Here is a 13596-nt window from a genome sequence, read left to right as displayed (position 1 = left end):
GTAAACAAGCAGAATTGCCGAATTTAGGGGGATCAGAAACCACAAGCTAGCTATTGGCGAAAAACCGTTACATCCAGAAAAACTAACCGTTTGGTGCGCTTTATGGGCCGGTGGAATCATTGGTCCTTATGTCTTCAGAAATGCTGATGGTCAGAACGTTACAGTAACCGGTGAGCGATACAGAAACATGATAACCAACTTTTTTGTGCCTCAATTGGAAGCCGTTGCAGGCATTGCAGAAATGTGGTGTCAGCAGGACGGTGCCACGTGCCATATAGCGCGCCAAACAATTAATTTACTGCAAGAGACATTCGAGCAACGAATAATTTCAAGGAATGGACCTGTAAACTGGCCAGCTCGTTCGTGCGACTTAATGCCATTAGATTATTTTCTTTGGGGCTATGTTAAGTCGCATGTCTACGCTGATAAACCCGAAACACTTGAGCACTTGGAAGCCAACATACGACGCGTGATTGCCGAAATACAGCCTGCAGTACTGGAAAGAGTGTGTGAAAATTGGACCTCTAGATTACGCCACGTACGCGCCAGCCGTGGGGGTCACATGCCCGAAATCATTTTTAAATATTAATGCCAAAAAAATTATTTAATCTAAAAGCAAATTCGTTCATATCAATAAAATATTTTGTGTTTAATTTCAATTTAAAGTTCTCCGCCTCTAAAAAAAACACCCTTTATATTATGGGTCTTTATGAATATTAATAATACTTAATGAAATATGCATTAATTTTTTAGGTTTTAAGGTACTAAAAAACCAAAAACTGTAATGGTCAACTTCGCCCCGTGTTGGGGTGAACTTGATCGCCTATTGAAATTGCATGGTTTGTCACTCTCAATTTGCCCATAGGCGAAGTTTACCGCCTTTTTTTACCTAAAGGCTTAAAGTAAGTAAGTGTATAAAAAAATGTACTCAACTTTTATACATACTTAACATATTTAAAAGAATACAATAAAAAATCATTTAGATTTATAATCAAATATATTTAGTCTTAGATTAAATTAAATTATGATAAGCCATTTGAGAAATAAAATTCAACGCTTCTGCATATTTGAGGTGAATCTAAAATCCTTTTAATGTCCTTTAAAGGTACTGCATCAACGTATTCTTTTATATTAAAAAAACTTTACAATGGATACTAGTGGATATAAATTTCTTATTTAATGTTTAACAGAATTTTTAGTTAAATATTATACGACCACCCAAGAACTTATTTTGATATTTTGTCTAGTTGTTTCAACAGCACTAACCTCAGTTGGTACAATGACCTCTTTATCATCAGACATTGTACTCACTAACTGAGACATCAGTAGATCTTCAGAGTAAATCAGAATCTGATGTTAAAGATAATCAGAATTTATTTCCGCTACTATTTTATTCCGGGTAGTAAGTTCGCCCACTCGATCAATCGTAGTTTACGAAAATTTTTTTATAACTGAAAAGGAATAATATTTTTTAATTTTTTGTTTACACTTATGACATGGAGATATATTTAAATATAAAATGGCATAAAAATAAAAGATAGGAGCGAAAAAGATTTTACTTTATAGATAAAAGTTTCACCACTCTTTTGTATGGTTAATTATTGTAGACAAAGAATTACATCAGATTTTAATGTTGTTTATTATACAAAAATAAGTCCACGGTATTTTAAAAATTTACGAGTAAATTTATAAAAAAACTAAAAAAGAAATTTTATGAATTTTTTTAATAAATCTTAGATTATAAATAATTTTTTTGAATAATTTTGGTAAAGTTCTCCCCCTTAGTCAGCTTCCCCCCATATTACGATAGCTTTATCATGAAAGACCATCAGTTTGTTAATTTTAATTAAATTGCATTTAAAAACACCCTATATTTGACACCCTGAAACTCTCCTTTAGAGTAATTAAGTTTTTCTAGAAGCATTTTAGTTGTTTTCCTAATTAAAGCTAATCAATTATCAGGTTTCTCTTTTGCAATTTTTTTAAAATCTATGTGTATTTTAGTAGTAGCAGAAAATAGTATATTCTATAACAAGTGTGGCATATATCAAATTCGACAGGCTAGGAAAATGGATCTACGAATGGAAAGTTTTTAATTCCACATATGTTATACAGTATACTTATTTTTTTCGTAATTTATATTTGTTTAAATACGCTACGTTTTCGTCTGCAGATTACGTAATTCATGTATGAATTAGGACTTTAAATTTTCGTCGAAAGTAAGTATAATTATAAAGTAATAAATAGTATAAGAAGTAATAAATAAACGTAAATATACAGGGTGTTCATTTGAAAACTTCCCACCCCGGATTTATCGAAAACCACTGTTTAAAAGAAAAACGCCGAAATACGTCAAAAGGTTTGTCAAGGGAGACAACTTTCTAAGCTAAAATTATTTCACCCCCTTTTACACTCTGCCCCCAGGGTCATCCCCTTAAAAATTTTAAATGGCAAGGGGTATCGAGTAATAGCTTGTTTAAAAGGTCTTTCGAAATCTTTTATTTTGACGTTTGACTTTTTTAAATCGGTCGATTCGTTTTCGAGAAAATTAGAAAAATCTTTGTTTATCTTAATTTGTTCAGATAGAAAACAAAAACATGAAAATATCAGTTTTTATTTCAATAAGTGTTCAAAATGTTGCCCGTTTTTGGCCAAACAATGATATAGGCGATGTTCAAATTCCTGACGGACATTTTCAAAAACATTTTGTGGGATATCATGGCAGCTGTCGATGATGTATTGACGAAGTTCATCCAAACTTTCAGGTTGGGAGTAAACACAATAGATTTCAAATAACCCCATAGAAAAAAGTGTAACGGCGTCATATCAGGAGATCTAGCAGGCCATTCTATAGGCCCCCTTCGCCCTATCCATTTATCTGGAAACTCGTCGTCTAGCTATTGCCGAACGGGAAGAACATAGTGAGGAGGAGCGCCGTCTTGCTGGAAATATATTTCAGCCTCATCAAGTATAGGGTTTCCATCATCATCGATTTGGTTTTCAATGGATTCAGTGATAAGCGGATTGATGGTATTTTCCAACATATCCAAATAAATGTCTCCATTTAAATTTCCGTTAATAAATAATGGCCCAATTACTTTATTTCCTAAAATGCCTGCCCATAGATTTTTTTAGGGTACTGGGTATGCCCTTTTTTTCATTTTTAATGGATGAAATTTATAAAGTTTGGTAACTATGTGACAGAGCCTAATGAAATACCAGTGGCAGCAACAATTTTGCGTAATGAAGTATTAGGATTTATTCCAAAATGACTCAAAACTTCAACTTGAGCGGCTTCATCCAAAATTCGCCGATGATCACGTTTTTTATTTGCAATAGATCCAGAAATAGTAAACTTAGTAACAAGGTCCAAAACATACCTGTGCGAAGTTATCTTCTTCGGATGTCTGGCGTTAAACGTGACGGCAGTTTGCTGAGCAAATTGATTTTGGGCACCATAAATTAAAATAATTTCCACTCTTTCGGCTAGTGTGTAAACCATTTTGGAAGTAAAATCTTCAATTCAACAAATAAATTTCCACTATTCCAAGACTGTCACAAATGTACCTAACGGCAAAATAAATATTTTCTTTTTCTTAGCAACTATAGATAACTAAGCAGGTATAAAATTTCATACAATCATTTAAAATTTTTAAGGAGATGACCCTGGGGGGCACAGGGTGAAAGTGTTGGAATATACAGGATTCAGGACGCAATGAAAACACCAAGATTAATTTATTTAAGCTATTTATTTAAAGAACGAAATTAATCGATAAAATGTAATGATTATAAAGCGGGCTCCGCGAGACAACTACTTTTAACTTTATTTTTTAAAGACGATGCTTACAGAAACAGAAACACAAACAGCCTAATAAACATTTTTTAAGAAAGCCACTTGCCAGGAAATCAAATACAAGCTCAGCAGATTTATTAATAGTGATGTAAGCTCTTGAGCCCAACAAAAAAAAAACTATAAACTAATATATCGACCTTTTTATATTGGAATAGCAACAGAAAGGGGGTGAAGTAATTTTAGGTTAGAAAGTTGCCCCCCTTGACAAACCTTTTGACGTATTTCGGCGTTTTTTTTTAAACAGTGATTTTCGATAAATCCGCGGTGGGAAGTTTTCAAATGAGCATCCCGTATGTAGTGCAATTAAATAATTGTGTTCACATCTTGTAAGCTTTAAAGGTAAGCTAATAACTAACTATTAGAGGATACTTTTAGCATCATTATAAAACCGGGTAGTACATTTCTTAGTTCACAGTCAAATTTCCACTAAATATTAGTAGACTTAATAAAAAAAAGGATACAAACAAAAAATAATAGTCGGATTTAATGGTTATGACTGGATAATTGTTTACACATTAATAGGACGACATAAATTTAAGGCAAATCTTGTATTTCAGAAAGACATTGAAGACTCAGAAACTTTCGTTGCAATTCTATTAGATCTAGAAGGGACTATGATGGAGTAATAATAATAATCCACTTTTTTAATTTATTTTGACCAGTTTTTCTGTTTTGTAATTTACCCCTTAAGCTTTACTTTTTAAAAGTTTTTAACTTTTGCGTTTTTGTAAATAAGGTTTGTTTTGCCTTTTAAATAAGGTTGGATGAAAAGTAAAGATAAATAAAATTGAATCGTCCAACGCTGGTTTAAAAAACTTTATTATATATAAGTTTGGGCGCTTTGGGGTTTCACTTCCAAAAAAGGAGTTTATAGTTTTTGGCTGTAACACGCAAATGGCCTTTTTATAGACTTATTGTCATGGGTTTTTTACTATAAATGTATTTATTTTGGTGGGCCAAGGCTGCTATTTTTTTTAAAACCTCCTTCATACCTTAAGGCAAAGCACTCTCTCCAATATCTCTCAAAACTCCAATATCTATATCATGATTTGCTTTGCATGATTTTATCAGATAGCAATTCCTCTAATATTCTATAATTGGATTGGATAATGTAAGAAACAGGGAATTGTATTTACGATTAAGCAGATGAGAAAAATCAAAGTAAGACTAATTATTATAATACGTTTCCAGTTACGTTATTCACATTTTAAGAATAATTTTCTATCTCTTTCGGGCATTAATTGTAATTTTTAAATTAGCAGGGATTGGCATTGTTTTATGAATTAAAAACGACTTATAACAAGTTCTGCCTTCAAATTTAAAAATTAATCAAAGTTCTTTTACGAAAAATCTGGTTGGCCAATATGCTATTTCGAATTATTTATAAAAGTATTTACTATATTATAAAACTTCTTTTGATATTTTAATTAGTCCTTTTATGGGACTGGATATAAAAGCAATAAATTCCAACACTTTTCCAATATATATTATAAAATTATAAAAATCCTTCATTTAAAGTCTCCTAAACTAAATATTTTAATAGACCTCAAAACTGACTAAAACATTTTTCCCCAACAAGAAAATATTATTTTACATTAAAACTGTATTTAAAGTAACTCATTTCCGTAAATTTCGAATTCTATTGTTTTATTTAACCGAACTCAGCCCTCTGCCAAGCTAAAAACATCATCAAACATGCTCATATATTAACATCCCACGGCATTTTATTAACCTTAACGCCACATCAAGGGCAGGTGTTCGACAATCAAGTCATCAGGGTATTTTTTAAGATTAGTTACTTCAAAAATTTTACCTAAATTATACAGTATTATTGTTTGGTAGCACAAGCCAACTACATAATTCAAAATACCCGACCCATTTTTCTTACCTACCTGGTAATAAATAACAAAAAAACCCTAGGTAGTTCAAAGCTTCAAAAAGAAGCAAAACTTTTAAGGGTTCTCCCTTCAAGGAAGGTCATAAAACTATTGGTTTTCTGAGAGTATCTAGGGTTAAATATTACCAATGAGTCTTTTTTAATTTAAAATTTGTGTATGGTTTTGACGTTAACAAGTCATAATGGCAGATCGATCTTTTAATAATGTTATAATAACTCAAAGGTTTGTTTGGTTTTTAATGTGATGATTAATTACTTATAAATACGAATTAATTTTTATAAATGTATAATTTAGGTTATAATTATAATTCGTTATAATCTGAAAATCCACCTATATATAATATAGTATTTATGAGTTTACTCCAAAAATGCATTCAGTATATTTACTAAACATTTTCGTAAATTATTTTTAAGTAGTATTTTCCTTATCCTTTTCTATTTGTTGCAGATATTAGTAACACGCTTAACAAAAATGTCAAGTATTTGACCTGCACCTAGAAGTTTCATTATTTCAAATTTCCAAAAATTAAAATTTATTAAAATGCACAACCTTATCCGTATTTAATTTCGATGTAATTAGTAGTATTACAGAAATACACTTATTTTAATAATACTTTTTTGTGCTACCGCGCATTTTAAATACTTCTTACATAAAAAAATATTAATATAAATATTTTATTTTTTATTTTTTAATTTTATATTTTAAAAGAGTTTTTTAGATTTAATAGCTACATAATTAAAAAGTTTTAAAATAAAAAATTAATACAAACTAGGTGCTATGTATTTTTAAATTAAAAATATTAGAAATGAAATATACCAGGCAACGTATGTACCTATAAAATCTAAATTTCCCCTTATTATCCTTATTTGGTTTAAGTCTTAAAAGCAAAATTTTCTACATACTGCAAGCGAATAATAAATAGCAAGAAGATGTCTAGTTTCCAAAAAAGACGACAAATCTAATATTAAAAAAATTGCAATCTTCTTTATCTGTACATAGAAACTATATCGGGGAAGTAAGGAAGTATATACTAAGTGTGGCCCAAAATACAAGCTTTGTATGATGCGCTATATAATGGTCCTAAAGAAGAAGGGACTTTTCCGCTAGCAAATAAGAAATCAGTTTGATTGTGCTGGGTTCTAAGCCCCAGATGAAAGCTAACGAAACAGCAAATTAGCTCCCAGGATTCATATTAGATCTTCAACCCCCAGAGTCTCCACCGTATAGGCATAGAAGAAAACTAAGATTGATTGCTCAAACAAAGTTTACAGAATATACTATATTTTTTAGACTTTGGCTCAATGAACCAGTGCAAATAGATCATCTGTTACCAGATGTTATAGCGGCCCGGACCGAAAATATTAGAGGTGCTGTAGAATCAACTGGCACTGCACTTTAGGAGTACTACACAGTCCGCTATGGCTCAATTAATCCACACCACTCTTTCGATCTTATATGTAGATTGGCCAACTTTATCAAAAGTGATATACAAGGTGTCTACTATAAAAACCGCCATACTTTAAGAGGTGATTAAATAAGTCATTTGCAACAAAAAAGTCGTATAAAATTTTTTTGAAAAGTTGTTATACTCTATTTCAGAAGTGTATAGAGCAATAAACTGGGGAATTCCGTTCTGTTTGGCTACATTTCGTGGTAGTTCATAGGCGCAGGTACTTATAATATTTATGAATTTAATTTTCACGGATTAAATGCCTTTATTTTGAAAGAGATTAAATACTAAATAAATACTTTTAATCCTTTTGTATAGGTACCTATCTTTTAGCGCTTTGTAACATGCAAAAATGGGGTCAGGTAATATTTACAGACTATAAATACTTTTAAATCATATTTTAAACGTTAGTAGTCACTGCTACGCTGTAGTGTAATCACAATATTATTATCCCAATATTTAAAAAATGGAGGTATTCAGTCCAACAAAAAGATGTACTAAAAATTCTCCACTATCGCTGAGTGAAAAAGTTATTATTTTAAATGTACATGATTGCATAAAACACGATTACCCTAGTTTTACTGTGCAAGAAATTGTTGAAAAATGTTCTCGAATGAGTGGAATTGGAAAGTCCACCATTTTCAAATTGTTGCGGGAAAGAAAAGTAGCAGGTCAAGTGGAATCTCCCAAGCAAAAGCCAGGACGACCTACAAAAGTCCTTGATGAAAATGCTAAATGTATAATTCGAAGAAAAGTTTACTCTTTTTATTTTAAAAAGGAAATACCCACCCTAGGCAAAATTTTAATGGAGCTTGGCCGAGATGACAGTATTCCGTTGATAAGTAGAAAACTTTTATGGAAAACTTTAAAAAATATGGATTTTGCCTGGGAAAAGCATAACTGCAAAGCACTTTTACTGGAAAGCGACGAAATTGTTTGTTGGAGACGACAATACTTGAGAAGTATCAAGCAGTACCGCAGGGAGCAAAAGAAAGTTTTTTATCTTGATGAGACGTGGATTAACGAAGGTTATATAGTCCAAAAAATGTGGCAAGACAAAAATATAACCAGTGCTCGCCAAGCTTTCATAGAAGGCCTGTCTACGGGTATTAAAGTACCTTCGGGAAAAGGAAAAAGACTTATAATCACACATATTGGAAGCGAAGAGGGATTTTTAAAAGAAGGTCTGCTAACCTTTGAGTCGACTCGCACAGGAGATTACCATGAAGACATGAACTCAGACGTTTTCGAGGACTATTTTGGTGAAATAATAAAATTTCTTCCGGCTAATTCGGTGGTGGTTATGGATAACGCAAGCTATCATTCACGGCGAATAGAGAAGACGCCAATTTCAAGTTGGAGAAAGCAAGAAATTATCGATTGGCTGACTGCAAAAGGTATTGCGTTTGAAGCAAATTTGATAAAAAAAGAACTGCTGGCAATAGCAAACTTACACAAAACTCGTTTCATGAAATACGCCGTGGAAGATATAGCCGAAAAATATAATATAACTGTACTGCGCTTACCGCCATATCATTGCGAACTAAATCCTATAGAACTGATATGGGCGCAGGTAAAAGGATTTGTAGCAAGACAAAACACGACTTTTAAAATGACAGATGTTAAGCTACTGTTTGATCAAGCCATTACGGAAGCGACACCAGAGAATTGGCGAAAAGCAGTCCAGCATGTAATTAAGCAAGAGGACAAAATGTGGGATCTTGACAACCTCATCGATCAGACAGTCGATCCTTTAATTATAATGTCAAGAGATGATGACAGTTCGTCACATGACGAAGAAGACTACAATCTATTATAATTTAAAATTGTTATACACTGTTCAAAAAGTGCCAGATCCAAAAGTGACATTTTCAACTGTTTTACTCTACATATTATGTTCAATAAATTTGTGAAAAAAATATATTATTCCATTTAAACAAAAGTAACTTTCTAAAATAAAATAGCATTTAAGTACATTAATTATAAGGTAAAAAACAAGTCCCAGTTGCACGCCTTTGGCGAACCGTTTTCAATGTTTATCAGTGGGTAACAATGGGCAAAACTCATAAATTGAACCAAAACCGGGTGGCACTACCTGCAATCAACGAAAAGAAAGAATTTTACATTGAAACTAATACCCAACTAAGGTAGTAGTGGCATAAAATATTGGTGGATCACCAGGTACCACTTTTGCATACCTAATGAGGTTTTATTGCTCTACACACTTCTGAAATAGAGTATAGTTCTTCTGGTATTCAACCTTTTTTGATTTTATCAAATTTCTTTGTTTTTTTTTCATATAAACAAGAATATCTCCGTTATTCTTACAACCACATAAAATTTAGATATATCATCTGAAAGAGAATTAAATTTGCTATCAAATGGGTATATTTAAGCTTGTGAGTAATTTTTTATACCAGGTGTTATCAGAAGTTAAATGTAACATTTGGAAAATGTGCAAAATTAGTGGTATTTTCTTCGTTGTCGTTTTTCTAAAATTTGGTAAATAGATACATGTTTTTTTTCAGCAAAAACTACTGCTTTTAATATGCTTTCTAATGATATACTTACTTTTTGATAGCTATTTGTTTTCACATTAATATCATGGGCAAAAGAAAGAAAACCACAAAAATTGAAAATTTTCAAATTTTATATTTCTTGATTGACCAAAATTTAAAAAATCAAAATTTCATTAAACAAACTTAAATTATAACAATTGTTCAAAATGTCTCCCCCTTTTGTTCAATACATTTGATGCATCTTCTTCTTGCAATACACACTAATTCGATTAATTAGTTTGTCTCGAGTATTAATGTTAATACTATAAACAGTAGATTTAAATATGCCCCAGACATAAAAGTCAAGGGGCGTAAGGTCAGGGCTTCTGGGCGGCCATCTTACCGGACCGTATCTTCCGATCCATTCCTTCCCAAAGTATTGATTCAAGGAATTTTGCAAAATTCTGCCATTATGGGCTAAGCATCCGTCCATTGGAAACCAAAGTACCTGTCTAGCGGCTAAGGGGATTTCTTCTAGAAAGTCAACAAGGTCGTTATTTAATAAATTTGAAAACTCATTGGAATTGAGCCGATCAGGAAGTATTACAGGCCCGAAAAGGCTACCTCTCATTAATCCTATCCATACGTTGACCCTTATCTCATGCTGAAAATGTGAAACAACAGTCGCATGAGGGTTTTCTGTATGCCATATATAGGCCAGAATAAATTCATTATTCCGGCTCTTGTAAATGTTGCTTCATCTGTCCAAAATATTTGATCTGTTCCCCACTCTTGCAACTTATTTAAGTACCACCTACAGAATTGAAGCCTCACCTCACCACCCACTGGCAATAAATCCTGGACTTTTTTCAAATGAAACGGATGCTAATTATTTTTTTTAAGAACTCTATGTACAGTGGAATGGTGAATCCTTAATGCAGCACCAAAACCGGCGAGTACTTCTAGATCTATCTTCTGTAACAGCTCTCATAACCGCAGGTTCTTGTCTCCAGCGTTGACCATTTTGACCACCTTCTCTAATCCGCAAACCTCGAAAGGAACCAGTTTCCCCACAGCGTCTGAACACTTCTGCAAATGTACTGCACGAAGCGCATACTCGAGTTTGCATTTGCGACACCGTAAATAAATAAAATGTCCCGATATTCAATGTTTGTGAAACTAGGCATTATTTTTTTAAGCACGTTTAAATCAAATTACTTATTTAACTACTTTAAGTCGAAATGAAAACTTAATGACAGTTCTTGTTAAATTGTAAATATCTATGCTTTTGTTTTAAAATCAAGTAATACATGGTTTGCGAATTTCCTTCTTTTGCGGATTCACTGCCATTTACAAAAGAAGGAAAACCTGCCTTTTTTCTTAAAGAATGAATATCGCGATATGTTATTTGTTTACGACTTCTCTAATGGAAATTTGTGGAGTTGTTGTGTTAGGGAAGATAGATCTACAAGTACTCATCGCATTGGTGCTCAAAAGATCAAAAAATTGAAAGTTTTCAAATATAAAATTTGAAAACTTTCAATTTTTGTGGTTTTCTTTCTTTTGCCCATGATATTGCTGTATAAACAAATAACTATCACAAAAGTAAGTATATTATTGGAAAGCATATTAAATGCAGTAGTTTTTGCTGAAAAAAAAACATGTCCCTATTTACCAAATTTTAGAAAAACGACAACGAAGAAGATACCACTAATTTTGCACATTTTCCAAATGTTATATTTAACTTCTGATAACACCCGGTATAAAAAATTACTCAAAAACTTAAATATACCCATCTTATAGCAAATTTAATTCTCTTTCAGATGGTATATCTACATTTTATGTGGTAGTAAGAATAACGGAGACATTGTTGTTTATACGGAAAAAAACAAAGAAATTTGATAAAGTCAAAAGTTTTAAATACCAGAAGAATTAACAACTTTTCGAAAAAATGTTATACAACTTTTTTATGACTTATATAATCAACTCTTAAAGTTTGACGGTTTTTATAGTAGACACCCTGTATAGCAAGAATAAATAATAACATTCGTTTTTCAGCATGATTTTCTTAAACCTAACTCTACATTAAGTAATTTAATGATTACCACCCAAGATATTTCTGATACTTTAAATTTTCTAGAACAAGTAGATTTTATACACACAGAATTTGAGATTGCTTCTGTTAAGGTACATTTTAAATTTTAATAAACTAAGTAAAATATGAGTTTAGCTTTTATGACAATTAAATCAATTCAATAGAGTTTTTTTGATAGTTCATTGATTTTTTTGATTTTTTTTTTAAAAGAAGAACTTTTTGGAGGACAGCATTCAGTAAATATAAAATTATATACTTTTCAGCCCTTTTTAATTTTATTTATTATTTATTTTAGGATTCCAGGATGCCCATTTGGGTTCCTCATTATTTTTATTATTTGTTAATAATAATATAAAAGTTTTAAAATAGTTAATACTTAATAGGTTAATTATCTTGCCGAAGTCTTGAAGTCGTCTTGATAAAAAGTCTTGCTCACTGTTCAGATAAGCAGGCTTGCTTATTATACAGTGGCCACTGTAGTATAGATGAATATAAGTATGTGTGTAGTCTTTTTACATCAAATGGAAAATATAAGTACCCATACACATAATAATGTACTGCTTAAATGTGATACGAGTTTAAGGTAGTCTCTACGATGGTGCTAGTTATTACTTGCATTTGAATTTTCAAATCTAATTAAAATATGTGTTTATTAAGAAGTTTAATATTTTTCTTGCTTTTTGTATATTACTACTTATATGGATGTTAAAAAGCAACGCACAATCCAAAGTCATTCTCCGATCCTGCACAAAGTCAACACTCTTAGAAAACATAATATAATGGCACTTATCATATTAATAAAAGGCTATAACTATGACAGAAGTTAGTTATTCCACTTTATATATTAAAAATATCAGAGAAGGCGTTATTAATGCTATGTATGTTTAAGTCGTCTGCATGCAACAAGTACTTTAGTGTAAACATTAGTGTTCATGGAATATTTAATTCGACGTCTGCGAAGAGACGCGTCGAAAAATATATACTACTATCCATGATAATTTGATAAATAAATAAAAATGATGTCCATCTCCTCGATCACAACTATCAGGAACCTTAACAGATGAACTTGGGTCATTTGTATGTTATATAATAAGCCGCATCAAACATTGTTCGTTGGTGAAGGTTTGGTGGCAAAATTCGTTGATAACCTGTTTCTGTAATCTAACGAGGATGGTTTTCAGACCAAAAACGACAGTTGTGTCTGTTAACGATTCCATTATTATGAAATCGAAGATTGATACATCTTGGCTATACAAATTTCATAATACAAATACAAATGAACTAGTTTTATTTTGTACGGGCGAAAAGATATAAAGGAAATTCTCTGTAGACTTTCTCATGAAGACCTCATTGTAACACCAGTATTTTCTTTTATCGCTGATAGGGATATCTTGACCCACCTGGTAATTTGCAGCAGCAATATGTTCATCATTTATAGATATCTTGTTTCTATCTCTTTTAAGTTTTATGATATATTCTCTTAAGATTTTTCACGAACTTGTAAAGGTTTTGCATCGGGAACTCTTCTATGCGGATAACGTCGTGTCGTTGATTGAAAAGGGAATCTCAATCTTTCTCTCGCCTTAAACTCGCCTCTTCAATCAACGGTCGTGCGTAAACTCTTTTTGCTTGTCCACAATTGCACCTGTATTTTCCAAATACCAGTAAAATGTCTAATTTTTCCACTAAATTGCACCATTTTCATATAAGAATTGTTAGTTTTTTTAACCAAACAAATTTGGAAGTGCAATAATAAAATTAATTAATTATGCATGAAGTATAATTAATATTATATAAATATT

The sequence above is a fragment of the Anthonomus grandis genome, chromosome 1 (genome assembly GCF_022605725.1).
Source record: "Anthonomus grandis grandis chromosome 1, icAntGran1.3, whole genome shotgun sequence".
Lineage (NCBI taxonomy): Eukaryota > Metazoa > Arthropoda > Insecta > Coleoptera > Curculionidae > Anthonomus > Anthonomus grandis.
Note: the sequence above shows the minus strand (reverse complement) of the source record.